Source organism: Takifugu rubripes, chromosome 20 (genome assembly GCF_901000725.2).
Source record: "Takifugu rubripes chromosome 20, fTakRub1.2, whole genome shotgun sequence".
Taxonomy (NCBI): domain Eukaryota; kingdom Metazoa; phylum Chordata; class Actinopteri; order Tetraodontiformes; family Tetraodontidae; genus Takifugu; species Takifugu rubripes.
The window spans coordinates 2,439,292-2,451,712 of NC_042304.1; the positions used below are offsets into that span (position 1 = coordinate 2,439,292).

Here is a 12,421-nt window from a genome sequence, read left to right on the forward strand (position 1 = left end):
AATCACTCTTGTTGACCAAAAAGCAAAAGAAGAATAAAAAATAACAAGAGACATGATTTTGCCAACAGAACCCAGACATTAGATCTTCATCAACTGAGGCGTAAAACCTGAACATGGGAACGAAAAAAGTGAGAATTGTTTCTCATCAACTTGATGTCAAACTTGTTAATTTGCAAAGAGCAGACAAAGAGCAGCAGAGCTCCCAGTTCACAAAGCTGCTGCTGCTGGAGCTTAGCTGATGTAGCACATCGGACGCTTCTAAACGGACGTGGGTTCACCTACTATAATAAGTAACTATAAGTATAATAAATGTTTGAAGTATCTATTGATGAATAAACACCTATCAGCTCAAAAATGTACAAGCTGTTGAATTCTGCTGCTTTTCTCCACTTTGCTGGCCCTCAAAGTTAAACAGTGACGGTATGAGAGTCTGGATCTGGAGTAAAATGCATGAATTAGTTATTATGAACTGTATGATGTCAATAAACATCATTGTAATAGACAGTTTGACTGCAGCCAAACCTGCATTTTTTATCATCGCTTCATCTTTTTCACTCCGGCGAGCTGAAGACGAGCCGCTAACCTGAAGCATGACAGAGTTGTGAGCCGGTAATCAGCCTCAGTGAGTGTTTCTCCCCGGCGAAGGTTGTTCTGAACAGACCTTTGTGGCTGCTGCACCAACATGTTTGGGATCCAGCCGAAGATCTTCAGTGGAGCTGGGATTCAATATCCGAAAATAACAGCAGGCCTTTGCAACAAAAGGAAGGGGCTTCAGAAGGAGCAGGTGGCCCCGTGGAAGCTTTAAAGTCCCCCAAACCACCAACGTCTGCTTACCTGCATCAAGCTGCATGGAGGAAGCACCTATGCTGAGGAGAATCAGGCCAGCAGCCTTCAGTAGTCTCTCAGAAGTGAACAATTCCCAGTTTCCCTCCAAGCCAGTGGAGTGCTGAGCCTGGGGGAGGTGCGCTGAGCTCAGCCACAGGTAGAAGCAGAGTTCTGCAGCAGCCTGATTGATCTGGAGGCTCTGAATCAGCCCCTCCTGCCTCCCTCTTGGGGGTGAAATGCAGTCTGAGGCCTGGTGAGCAGCCAATGTCTACATGCATGATGTCACAGGTGTTGGATTTCAGTGGGAGTCTGAGAGAGGTGGGGGGCAGGCCCAGCACAGGTGAGACAGACCCCTCCCCCCTCCCTCGTGACTCGACTGGCACCAGTGGCTCAGGTGTCTGCATTAAAGTCTTAAGATCAGACACAACCACAGATTTAAACATCTTAAACATTTCAAGAACTTAATTTAAAAGCAGGACGTAAGTGGAAATAATAATTAGATTACCTTCACCCAGAGGTGTGTGTGTGTGGGGGGGGGGGGGGATCCTGCTATCTTATTTAAGAACTGTGTGAATTTTATGAGCCAAAACAGCAAAAAGCAGCTGAGATCTTCTGATGTCATTATCTGTGCCAGATGGAGCAGCGTGATCCTCCAGCCAGGTCAAGAATCTGGTTCCTAGCGATAGATTCCAAAGACCAAACTGATAATAGAATAAAACCCTTTCCAGCTGACTTCTGGATGTCAACGGTGACGTAAAGGCATCAGTGGCCTCAATATGAAGGTGGGATGGGATTTTGGAAGTCTTTGATCAGCGTTTTTTTGATCATTTCCATGCAGCTTTTACAGCGTTCAGACGATTAATCTGCTGGTAACTTTCATGTCAGCTGTAACACTGATAACCAAATCAAACACACGTCTATCTTAGATCTCATCTTATCTTCCTGCAGCAGTGTTTCAGCCTGTATCCCTGCAGGATGTCAGCCTTTATTTCATATTTAAAGATTATGACACCAAAATCCTGAAGATCAAACACAAAACGTGGGGCTTGCTGATCGTTGGCGGAGCCTCGGTTGGTAGTTTGCATCCATACAGCCGTCAGCCTGTCTGAGACAGGCCTCCCCCCCACCCTACAAAGCCCCACGCACGGCGGAGGCGGGGCCTGTCAGAGTGTACAATTCACACACAAAATTAAAGGCATATTAAAGGCTTCTAATTCTGGTGGGAGGAAACAGGAATTCCTGGTTTCCTTCAAAATCCAGAGTGAAAGTAAACTGAGGGGTTGATGACGTTCTCATTAACGTTAACACACTCTGACGGCAGAAGAACCAGGAATCGTGCACATCACACACCGAAGACGCAGCTGTGGGAGCTATTCTGGAGTTTGGTGCACATGTCTGGGATCTAACCCATGGCCTTCGTATAACTAGAGTAGTGGGATTTGAGCAGATGACTGAGGCCGTCTCCTCTGATTCTCATGGGAGGTTTTTCTGAGGAACAGAAAGGAGAAAGAGGGAGGCGGCGTGGCCTGTCCACCGATGGATGTTCATTGATAGATTTGAAAGACAGAGGACTTTTGGACACCTTGGCCAGTCGGGTTTGTATCCCTCCATCATGTAGTTCAGCTGTAGTTTGTGAAATTAAACTACAGTATTTGCCCATATTAAATGCACAGGTGTAAGACAAGCACTTAACATTGCAGTAGTTGGAAAAACGACTGTTTGGACCATAAATCTTTCCATGATCGATGTTATTAGCTTATTTGGCCACATCGATCCTCCTGTGTGCTGATACGATCCAGTACACAGAAGCAACCGACAGCAACTAGAAAAGAGTCATCAGAGTAATAAATTACACAAACAATCTAGTTTTAAAATGTTGATATTCATGAATTTGTCGAATAGAAAATGTCTAAGAGCCAGATGCTCCCAGGTAATGTACAAAAACTGTTTCTGGGGAGTGAAGGGCTAAATTTCAGTTGTAGTAAAACCTTCTGCATGCAGCGCCACCATGATGCTGAAACTGTTGGAACAGCAACAATGTTCACGAAAAAAACAAAAGGAAAACCTGCAAGATATATAAAGATAAGCAAAGAGGCCGATGGCACTGTGTGAAACTGTCATTTATGAGAGTGTGTCGCATAATTTTGTTGTCTGAAATGCAGATTCATTGATTCATTGATTCATTCATTCAGCCATTGAATGGTGAAAACCACCAGTTTGGGCCAACTTTGACCTCTCACACACTTGGCTGCATTCAAACATTCACTCTCACACGTTGAGGTTCAAGGCTTTGCTCAAGGGCACTTTCGCCGGTAGATCTCAGGGCTGGGATCAGAACCACGTGGTCAGAAGCATTGGACCAGCTGGGCCACAGCTGCCCAGTTCAGTAAACTGGAAACTCCTGTCAAACCGTGACATGTAGAGCAACTAACCTGGAGGATGAATCCAACAATCTGTCCATGTTCCTAAAACCACCTTCCATCAAGGATTTCCTGCAGCTCCTTCAATATTAAAACAAAGTGCAGAGGTCAGTAAGAGCCTTACTAGGGAGGGTGCTAATGCCCCCCCCCCCCCCCCAGCAGATTATCATGACTCTAAATCAACCCCTGCTATTTCACAGGGTCAGAAGATCTATCAAACACAGGTAGGTCGCCAGGATCTGAGGATCCACCTGGAAGCAGAAGCAGGCAGGGATCCATTTCCTTCATTCACACCCTGCTCAGTCACTGGTTGAACTGGTTAGAGTGGAGGTATCACTGGGCTGTCCTGCAGCTGAAAACTGAAACACATTTTTCCCCGGGGCATATCTGAAATTACAGACGCGCTCTCTTCTTCTTTGGGCTCCACACATAAAAACTGAGCAGTCTGTTCCAGAAGAACCGTTCTCTCACCCAGATTCACAACTTCAGTGGAATGATTCCACGTGTTAGCCGTAGCATTAGCATTGATCGCATCAATCAATATCGTGGTCCGGCAAACGTTACAGGAGCTAATGAGGTTAAACCTCACCTTAAAGGATTTGATGTGCCCCTAGTGAGGCTAAACCAGTAACCTTGGCAGATTGTTTGACAGCATTACCAAGCGTAGAATCCAAGTGTAAATGTTGTAACGGCTGATAGTTGCAGCCTCACACACGTAGCTAATGTGTGATGTAACGTGCACAATGGCGAGAGACAAACCGGCGTTTCCTTCATACGTTTGCTTAGACCAAGTTGGAATAATGAGTCTGATTCACGTCTGCGTCTTTGTGATTTATCATCCTCTGTGGAATTCATTAACATTTCCTTCTTCTTCTTACAAAGAGAATCTCTGTTCCGGAGATAATTAAAGGTCTGGCGACAGTCTGACAATCACCTGAACCATCTGTCCACCACACCTTCACCAGACATGGTGCTTCTGCAGGTTTCTGTCACTGGACAACACAAAACCTCGTTTCTCTGAGGTGAGGGAAGTCCAGAGCCAGCCCACCAGGGCCAGGATTTTTTGCTGCCAGGTAAGTGACACTGTCACATGTTTTCCTTGGTGAAAGTGTTTTCTTTCTGGTAGGACAGAAAACCAGGCTGGATCCTCTCACGGATCCTAAAGGAGTAAACATAAATTACCGTAGTGATGTTACCAGAACAAAAGCTAATGGTGGCTCCTCTAAGCAAGTCAAGTTTGTTTGCCCAAAATCACAAAAATTGTTGCCTGGGAGGGCTTTACAAGCTGCACACTTGCGACCCTGGCTGTCCTCAGACCCTCGAACCGGCTCAGCTAGCATCAGATATTTACTTTTCCTTTACATTTTGCCAACAGAACTGTCTGTTTTCCTCCTGTCAGGAAAAGGATTCATTACTGCACACATCAGCAGGAGACGATCTGATACTCAGCATCTCAGCAGCGTGTGGGTGTGTGTGTGTGTGTGTGTGAGCCACTGGTGCTAATATTTCCAAAAGTGATATGCCAGCACTTGAGAGGATCAGCAGTGAGCCCAGAATCAGATGATAATGCGCAGAGAGGAAGCAGAAGCACGGTGATGTGCTCCGCCGCTAATATTGGCTATCTACGGCTGTGGTGGGCCCTGGGATGACGGAGCCTCCTGCAGGTCCCTGCTCACATGCTCACAAGCACTCCTGACATGCACTGGAATCCAAATGCATTCATCAACAGCAATCGGTGCCCCGGGCACAGCAGGCTGAACGTGTGCACTGATGAAGCTTTCTGGTGCTTCAAAACACCCACAGACCATGGAGGGCCTCTCTCAAGGGCCCCCCTAATGGGCTGGTAACAACCCACGTTAGGAAGAGCTGATGCTGCAGGTAGGCGGAGTCAGAGGGATCTCCACACGCAAACACGCCAGCTCTGATTATTCAAAGGTTAACCAGCAGCGTTTAATCACCAAGAAGATGAGGGTTGTTTACAGGACCAGAAGATGCAGCTAATGAGGAAAAATCAGCCATCTCCTCACCATGTTTTCATGTTTCTAGACTACTGAGGACAGCTGTTGCTAAAGGTGTTACCAATTGTGGTTACGAAGAGACGTACTCTGCAGATATCTGGTAAATATGCCCTGAACTGGATTTGGCTCAGCTGCTGTGGCTGTCAGGAGAACTAATGAGCTTGTTAGACTGAAGGTTAATCCATCATTTCGGCTGCCTCATTACGTTCTTCTGAATATAACCACAGGAAGCGATCAATCACGGAATTATCCTGATTTGATTTTATTAATTAGAAATGAGTGATAGTTATTGTTCGTGCTCATATATATCATTTATATTTTATGGTTTCCAATCCATCAGACTGAGCCCTAAAATCATCAGATCATTTAAACCAGACAGGTTTCAAGCAGAAGAGCGCACACCCTTCAGTGTTCTGCTGAAGTGTTCGTAGATACAGACTCCAGACTCGACTGGCGGTCCCCTGCCGCTGTAGACAGAGCTCCAGGCAGGTCTCGAGGATGATGAAGGACTCGGAGCTTCATTGTCTTGGTCTCAGCCACGGCAGCTCTTCCAATCCATCTATGTGTTTAACAAGGCAGACGAAGAGCAGAGACGCCTGACCACAAGGACAACATCTGTCACGCAGCTGTGGTCTGATGGGAAGCACTTAACAAAGTCTACAACAGCACTGATGAAGGACTGCTTCCTGTTGTCCCCATCGGTCACCACTGGGACTGTCTGCTAGACTGTCCCACAGTCTGGTCCTTCTCTTTACGGATGTATTATTTGATATGATTCCATTCTTTCAGACCAAACCCCTCTGTGTGTGTGTGTGTGTGTGTGTGTGTGTGTGTGTCCCCTCCTGTAGTGTAATCTTCTTTAGCTCAGCTAAAACAAGCTGCCACAGTCATAGAGGGTGAGATGGACAGACAGACAGACCGACAGACAGACAGACGCCCCCACAGCCCAGCACTGTAGAGCCTAGGTGAGAACAAGGAGAGATGGATGTGAAGGTATCTGCTGCTGTAATGACCTCATGAACCATGAAAGATGATGTTCCTCAGGTGTCAGAGACAGAACCCTCTGATCCAGCCTATTAAAGAGCAGCCTTTTAATAGAATCACATCTCCCACTATGTTCAAGATTCAAGATTCAAGAGTAATTTATTGATCCCTTTAGGGGGTGTCCATCAGGGAAATTAGCATCTCCAAAGAAACGTACAGCACTGTACAAAATTTCCCACCACCATTACACCCCATTAAACCTATTAAAGATAATAAAAATATAATAAAATAAGAAATAAAATAGAATAAATTAAAAATAGAATATGAATATAAATATAAAACTATAAAAATGTTCCAGTTCTGGGGTTCTTTGGAGTTGGAGGAGAAAGTGGATGAGGAACCAGGTTATAAGCCACGAAACTTACAAATACTTGGTTTTCTGTTGCCTAGAGACCATCTTTGGGTTTATTAGAATAAATGCGTTCATAGGAGCTGCATTTGTTTCTTCCTGGCTGCCTCGCTATATAGAAGAATTACTTATAAAATTGTTTGAGTAAAAAAGCATAAACAACGTAATTTGTGTGTAGCTGATACAAACATATATTTTAAGGTAGCTGCATTACAGACACCGTTAGAAAAAAAAGCATTTACTGGTAGAATATATTTATGTTGCTAAGGGGATTAAATTAAAAGAAAAGTTAAAAAATCCTGACGTGATAAAAATTGGATTTAAGGTCTCTATATAAATATACAAGTGAAAAGAGTGGCTGTTGTTTCTTACCTGTCTGTCACTCGTCAGTGACTCGTCTCTTACGGAAATAAAATCATATACCGGTACTGAATGTTTTCGATCTAATTTTTCATATTACTACGTGGGATACCTGCGGCTTAAAATCCGGTGCATCTTGTATAAGTACAAAATTGATTTTCTTTCTAAAATTAGATTATGCGGCTTATAATCAGGTGCGCTCTATAGTCCGGAAATTACGGTAGCTGTAAGTTTTCACGGACACAAACACTGCTTGTAGAAAAACCCTGGGAGAGGATCTGTTGCTTTGTAACTCGCCATCACCATGACAACCCCAGTAAAACTTGGGAACCCAGCAGCCGAATCTTCAAAAGGCCAACAAAAGACCATCAGTCTGACGTTCAACTATAATTCCTATCTAGTGAAGCCCATATGCCCATATTTTATCTGGATGGTCATGGAAAGATGAAATTCACTGGAATCTTGAATAAAAATCAGCGGGCAAATGTTCCGCTTGCATCGCTGGAAAAGCTGGTTTGTTGTCATCTGATGAATATTTGTAGTTGACCATAAAGGCTCCAACATCTATAAACGGTCAATAACACACTGGTGGGGTAGAAGTTCTGCTCGAGAATCATCTAACCTCTTGAGTTTTAGCTCAACGCCAACGTTTTTGATCAATAGTTGCACTGAATCTTTTTACTGGTGACTTGATTTAAAGCTCTCACAGAAAAAAAGACATATGCAGCAAACATGTGTGTATATATTATAATAAATTAGTAACACTTTTCTGGGGAGGGACTGTAATACTGTTCTGCCCTCACTCCAAATATCATAAAAAAGAGGTTGAGGGACTATTTATATTAGGGACAAAGTATTTTTTTTCCATCTGAGAAAATATTGATTAATTAAACTGTACTTATCAATACAGTATGTCATTAAACAATGTAATTAAACAATTGAACAATCATCTCCATCTGAGGATGCCACCTCACATGCACCTCACCTGCACTCCTGGTCCATGACGTCCCCCTCAGGGGACGAGTGAGCGCCTGCACTCGTCCCTTATCTGCCTCTCTGCCTCTCACTCTCATGCAGGTGTTCACAACTCAAATAAACAAGCATGTCTTGATCCTATCACGACTCCAACGCCAAAGATAAGGACTTTTCTGCCATCCACTTCCAGGTGGGGTCGTGACCCTGTCGACCCACAGAAGGACTGAAACAAGCGTGAGTCGGTCATTTAAAGTCGCTTATTTGCATTTGCGTTATCCACGAGCACCTTTGTGTGTTTATGATATAAAATAATGCAGTCACATTTGTTGTGACACAAGCAGCCAATGAAATGTTGTTTTTTCTTATTTTAGCGCCACCTGCTGACAATCTGTGGTACATGTATGTAGGCTCCACATGACTTTTCTGCTGCTATTACAGTTGCAGCCTGAAGCGACTATTTCTCCAAGGAGCACCTGAATATCTGAAGTCAAAGAGTGAATGGCAGATACGATAACGGGATGCTGTAAGCGTGGTTAAAGCATGATTAAAGCCTGTGGAACCCTCCTGTCTCCAGGTCTGTGACAGCTCTTCAGTTCTGCATGGAGCTAGAGCCACGTTCTCTGTTCCAAATCTTCCTGAGAACATCTTAAATCTGCTTCGTATGTATGAAATGCTACAATAATGGAGTCAAAGCATAATAACTGTTTAGTTTTCCCATATTGCTGGGCTGTTTGGGTTTTATTTGCCCTGGCATTCTATTAAATCAGCTACATCTATGTGTTCCATAGCTCCATCCAGCAGCTTCCAAGGGAGCAGCAGATTGCTGAGGGCCAGGTATGTGCCAGGCTCAGTGGGTCACATCCCCGGCTCCTGCCATCAGAGCTAGAGGCCAAACCTTCCAGCCACTGGGGACGTCACGCTCCCACAGAAACCAGGCAGGACGCTGCTCCTCTGCTCCTTACTCAGCTCACCAACAGCCGTACAGGCACATTGTGTACTGGACATATGAGCGTGATTCATATCCTCAGTCAAGCGAGAAAAAACCGAGATCTCACGCTGTAGACAAGGATTGGACAGTGGGACTGGAGGATAATTAGTGGGGATCTGGTTATGACTGTGGGGAATTACAGCAGGATCACAGGTGGTGGTTTTTACCTTTCTCAGTATTACTAATGTCATGGCTTTAAAGGATGACATCATGGCCTTCCCTTATTTGCTGTTCTTTTTGAGCTATCTTTATCTTTTAAAATGGGGGGTGGGAGGTCAGCCAGGGCCGGTGTTGGGGGTGTTGACAAGTGCCTAGTGGAGGGATCCCTCATCCAGTAGGCCTACCACCCAGGTGGAATCATCAGGGCTTGGCGTATTGTGGATTAGGTGACATCCGTCATGCTGAAAGGAGTCCTAAAGGTCATGGAACGCCTGTGGGAGTCCCGGGGCAGCCACCAGATACTGATGGGTCAAACTGTGCACAACTTGAGTGATGTCAGAGGCAAAAACTGAGGCCATGGAGAAAGACTATCAGCTGGCACCAAAATTATTCTGGCAGCCTGTCCGGCGCCTTATACGTCATTGACACGATGCCACCCGATGTCATTGTCATTGTGCGGTTCACACTAGCGGCGGGGGGTGTGGTGAGGTCGGTGGGGTGTTCACACAACACCAGTCTCCATCAACAGGCATGGTCAACTGCTCCACTTGGTCTCCAAACAAGGTTGTTTTTAAAAAAATAAAAAACGCATGAGAGGAGTGACACAGGAAGTGCTCCAACAGGCTGATGTTTTTTGTTGCAACCATGGACGAGGAGCAGAAAAGAGTCCTCCAGGGAGCAGGGCAGTTTGCCCAACCAGCCCACATGTGTTTGTAGACATGGAAGGGGCTGAATAGTGGGGCAGCCAGTGGAATATGGGGTGGAAGGACCCTTACAAAGGGTCACTGAGGGTCAGACTCCACCAGGGCTGCCCTTGGCCACCGAACCTGTTCACAGATTTGGAGGCCTGATGATTTTGTATGTCTGTTCCTTCCTTTCAGCCACATCTTTCATTGGCCTTTAGCTCTTGCTAGGACAATTCGCAGCTGAGAGTGAAGAGACAGCTGTGCTGGAGGGTGAGCCTCTCGGTCTAACACTCAACTACCAGCCCTCACCTATGGTCATTTAGGGAGACACCAAAAGGACAAGCTCGCAAATAAAATGTCCTGAAATGAGCTTCGTGTGTAGAGGTGCTGGGCTCAGAATAAGAGAGATTGAGGAGCTCAGACCTCTGAAAGGAGCTCAGAGTAGAGCCGCTGCAAAAGTCGAGGCGGGATCTGGATGGGAGGCCTCCTGGACACCTTTTTTGAACTTATTTGATGTGCTTCGATACGCTCACGACCACCATGTTCTATCCACATTTATAAATGCTGTGAAAAACATGGACATATGTTATACTGTATATTGCAATATATAACTTGCGACACATGTAAAATAATATCTTTCATCTCAACATGGTTATTATTTTTCTTTTTCAGAAAACCCCACAATTAGTGACCAATATAAGAAAATCTGACATCAGGTGAATTGGCTGAGATGAGAGAAACATAAAGACTGTATAGAAATCTGAAATGACTAATTAGCTGCTCCCCTTCTCCTCCTCCTCCTTCTCCTCCTCATTTCCATTTAAATGCAGATGAAATGTGAGTGGACTTTTAAAGGGTCAAACCAGCGAAGCAATCACATCAGACCTGTTAGTAATTATCTAAATCATGATGTAGAAACTGCACATTAAAGTTAAAACTAACATGGACACGATCAATACAGATGAACAGCTTTCTGAAGCAGCTGCATCTTAAAGTTTGGAGCAGCCGTTGAGGCAGACGTCACATCCAGTCACATCATCTAAAACATTTGATTTGTTCCTGATTCTGCAGAAGGTCTGATCCATGTCCAGATGGAGAGGCTGTCAGATCTCTCCAGGTTATTTAATAAATCATCCAACCCTTGGTCTCATTACCCTGACAGGAACACACTCCTGGTCGTCTTCGGCTGCCATTCTCCCTCAAAGCTCCACAATTGTGAAAATTGTTATGTTTCACACACCTGGTGACTCTAACCTTTCCATTGTGTGTGTGTGCATGTGTGTGTGTGTGCGCGAGCTGTTCTCTTCAGGAACATTTGAAGCCTGTTCTTTAGCTTGTTGTTGTGAGGGGAAAGAAAAGCAGTAGGGCCACGGCGTAGCATCCGTCTGATCAGGTTTCCACTGATCACGCTTTTGTTGGTCCATAATTGTTGAAATATTGGCAGTTTTTGCGCTTTTTACTGTCATATATTTCACTACTTGTGATAGCAGCTACATAAAGGAGCTTCATTTGCAGCTTGCGTCTGTCTGTCTGTCCATCTCACCCTCTATGACTGTGGCAGCTTGTTTTAGCTGAGCTAAAGAAGATTACACTACAGGAGGACACACACACACAGAGACACACACACACACACACACAGAGAACACAGAGGGAACATACAAACTGCACAAAGGGAACTCAGAAACCTCTGGCTCAACCAACCAACTCAAAGACTCCAACACCCCCCCCCCCCCCCCCCCCACCACCACACACACACACACACACACACACACACAGCCCCTGCTGCTACTGGTCCTGTCGTGCGACTAGTTACAGGTTTCTAAAGAGATTTGTTTTCCTCTGAATTGGGGTGTAGATTTCACTGAAAAGCCTGTTTATGGGGCTGAGTTTGGTTTGCCAACGGGAGTCATGAGGCCGCAGCATCATAGCGCCACCTACAGTCTGACAGTATAGTGTTTCATCCATCATCTCTATCACCACATGCAGTGACACACTTATATGTTAGACTTTACTGTAACTTTGTTGTCATGGCGATGGAGCTGCAACACATTTGCAGCCTCCACTGAATCCCTGTACAGGACTGACATTTAGATACAGGTACGTTCCCAGGACATCATGTCCATCAGAATCTTGTTTTCATCCTCACAAGTTCTGATGGTCAAACAACCGAAGGACACCCAAAACATCCCATTTACTGGCCAAGTTACTCCAGTCTGCTATATGATGGTAGTTCTGGGCTGGAGTGAAAGAATGAGAGCTTAAAATGTTTCTGACTTAGGTGCTGGTGGACAGAGGAACATCAGGTAAAATAAACTATATAGCTGAAGAAGACCAGGTTTTTCCCTTCAGATACTCGAATCTTGCTCTGCTTTAGGGTCAGTCCCATCAGCTGGCATCCAGGTTTGCCTCTCTGAAAGCATTTGTTTTCCTGCTGAGGACGAGCGCACATCCAGCAGGTCTTTGCTTGGACTTCAGCTCTGTGTTGGGACAACGGGAGGACACCGTGAATTACTTAGCTGCGGAAAATTGTCCCACTTTAGTTTAGAAAAAAGCCATTTAAGTGTTAGAAAATAGTTCAGCATCGTATGTTTTTGTAA

The 12,421-nt window shown here is 45.0% G+C and overlaps 1 protein-coding gene across 17 annotated transcripts in view; it reads right to left on the minus strand.

Annotated features, from left to right (window-relative positions):
- ptprfa (protein tyrosine phosphatase receptor type Fa) overlaps positions 1-12,421 on the minus strand; it is a 66,196-nt gene that overhangs the window by 51,316 nt on the left and 2,459 nt on the right. Inside the window, exon 1 of one of the 17 annotated variants that reach the window (XM_029827724.1) lies at positions 835-1,040. The exons of the other annotated variants lie outside the window; for them this stretch is intronic. The gene's annotated coding sequence lies outside the window, so the exon portion shown is untranslated. Of the gene's footprint in view, positions 1-834; positions 1,041-12,421 lie in introns of those variants that run through there. 17 annotated transcript variants of the gene reach the window in all.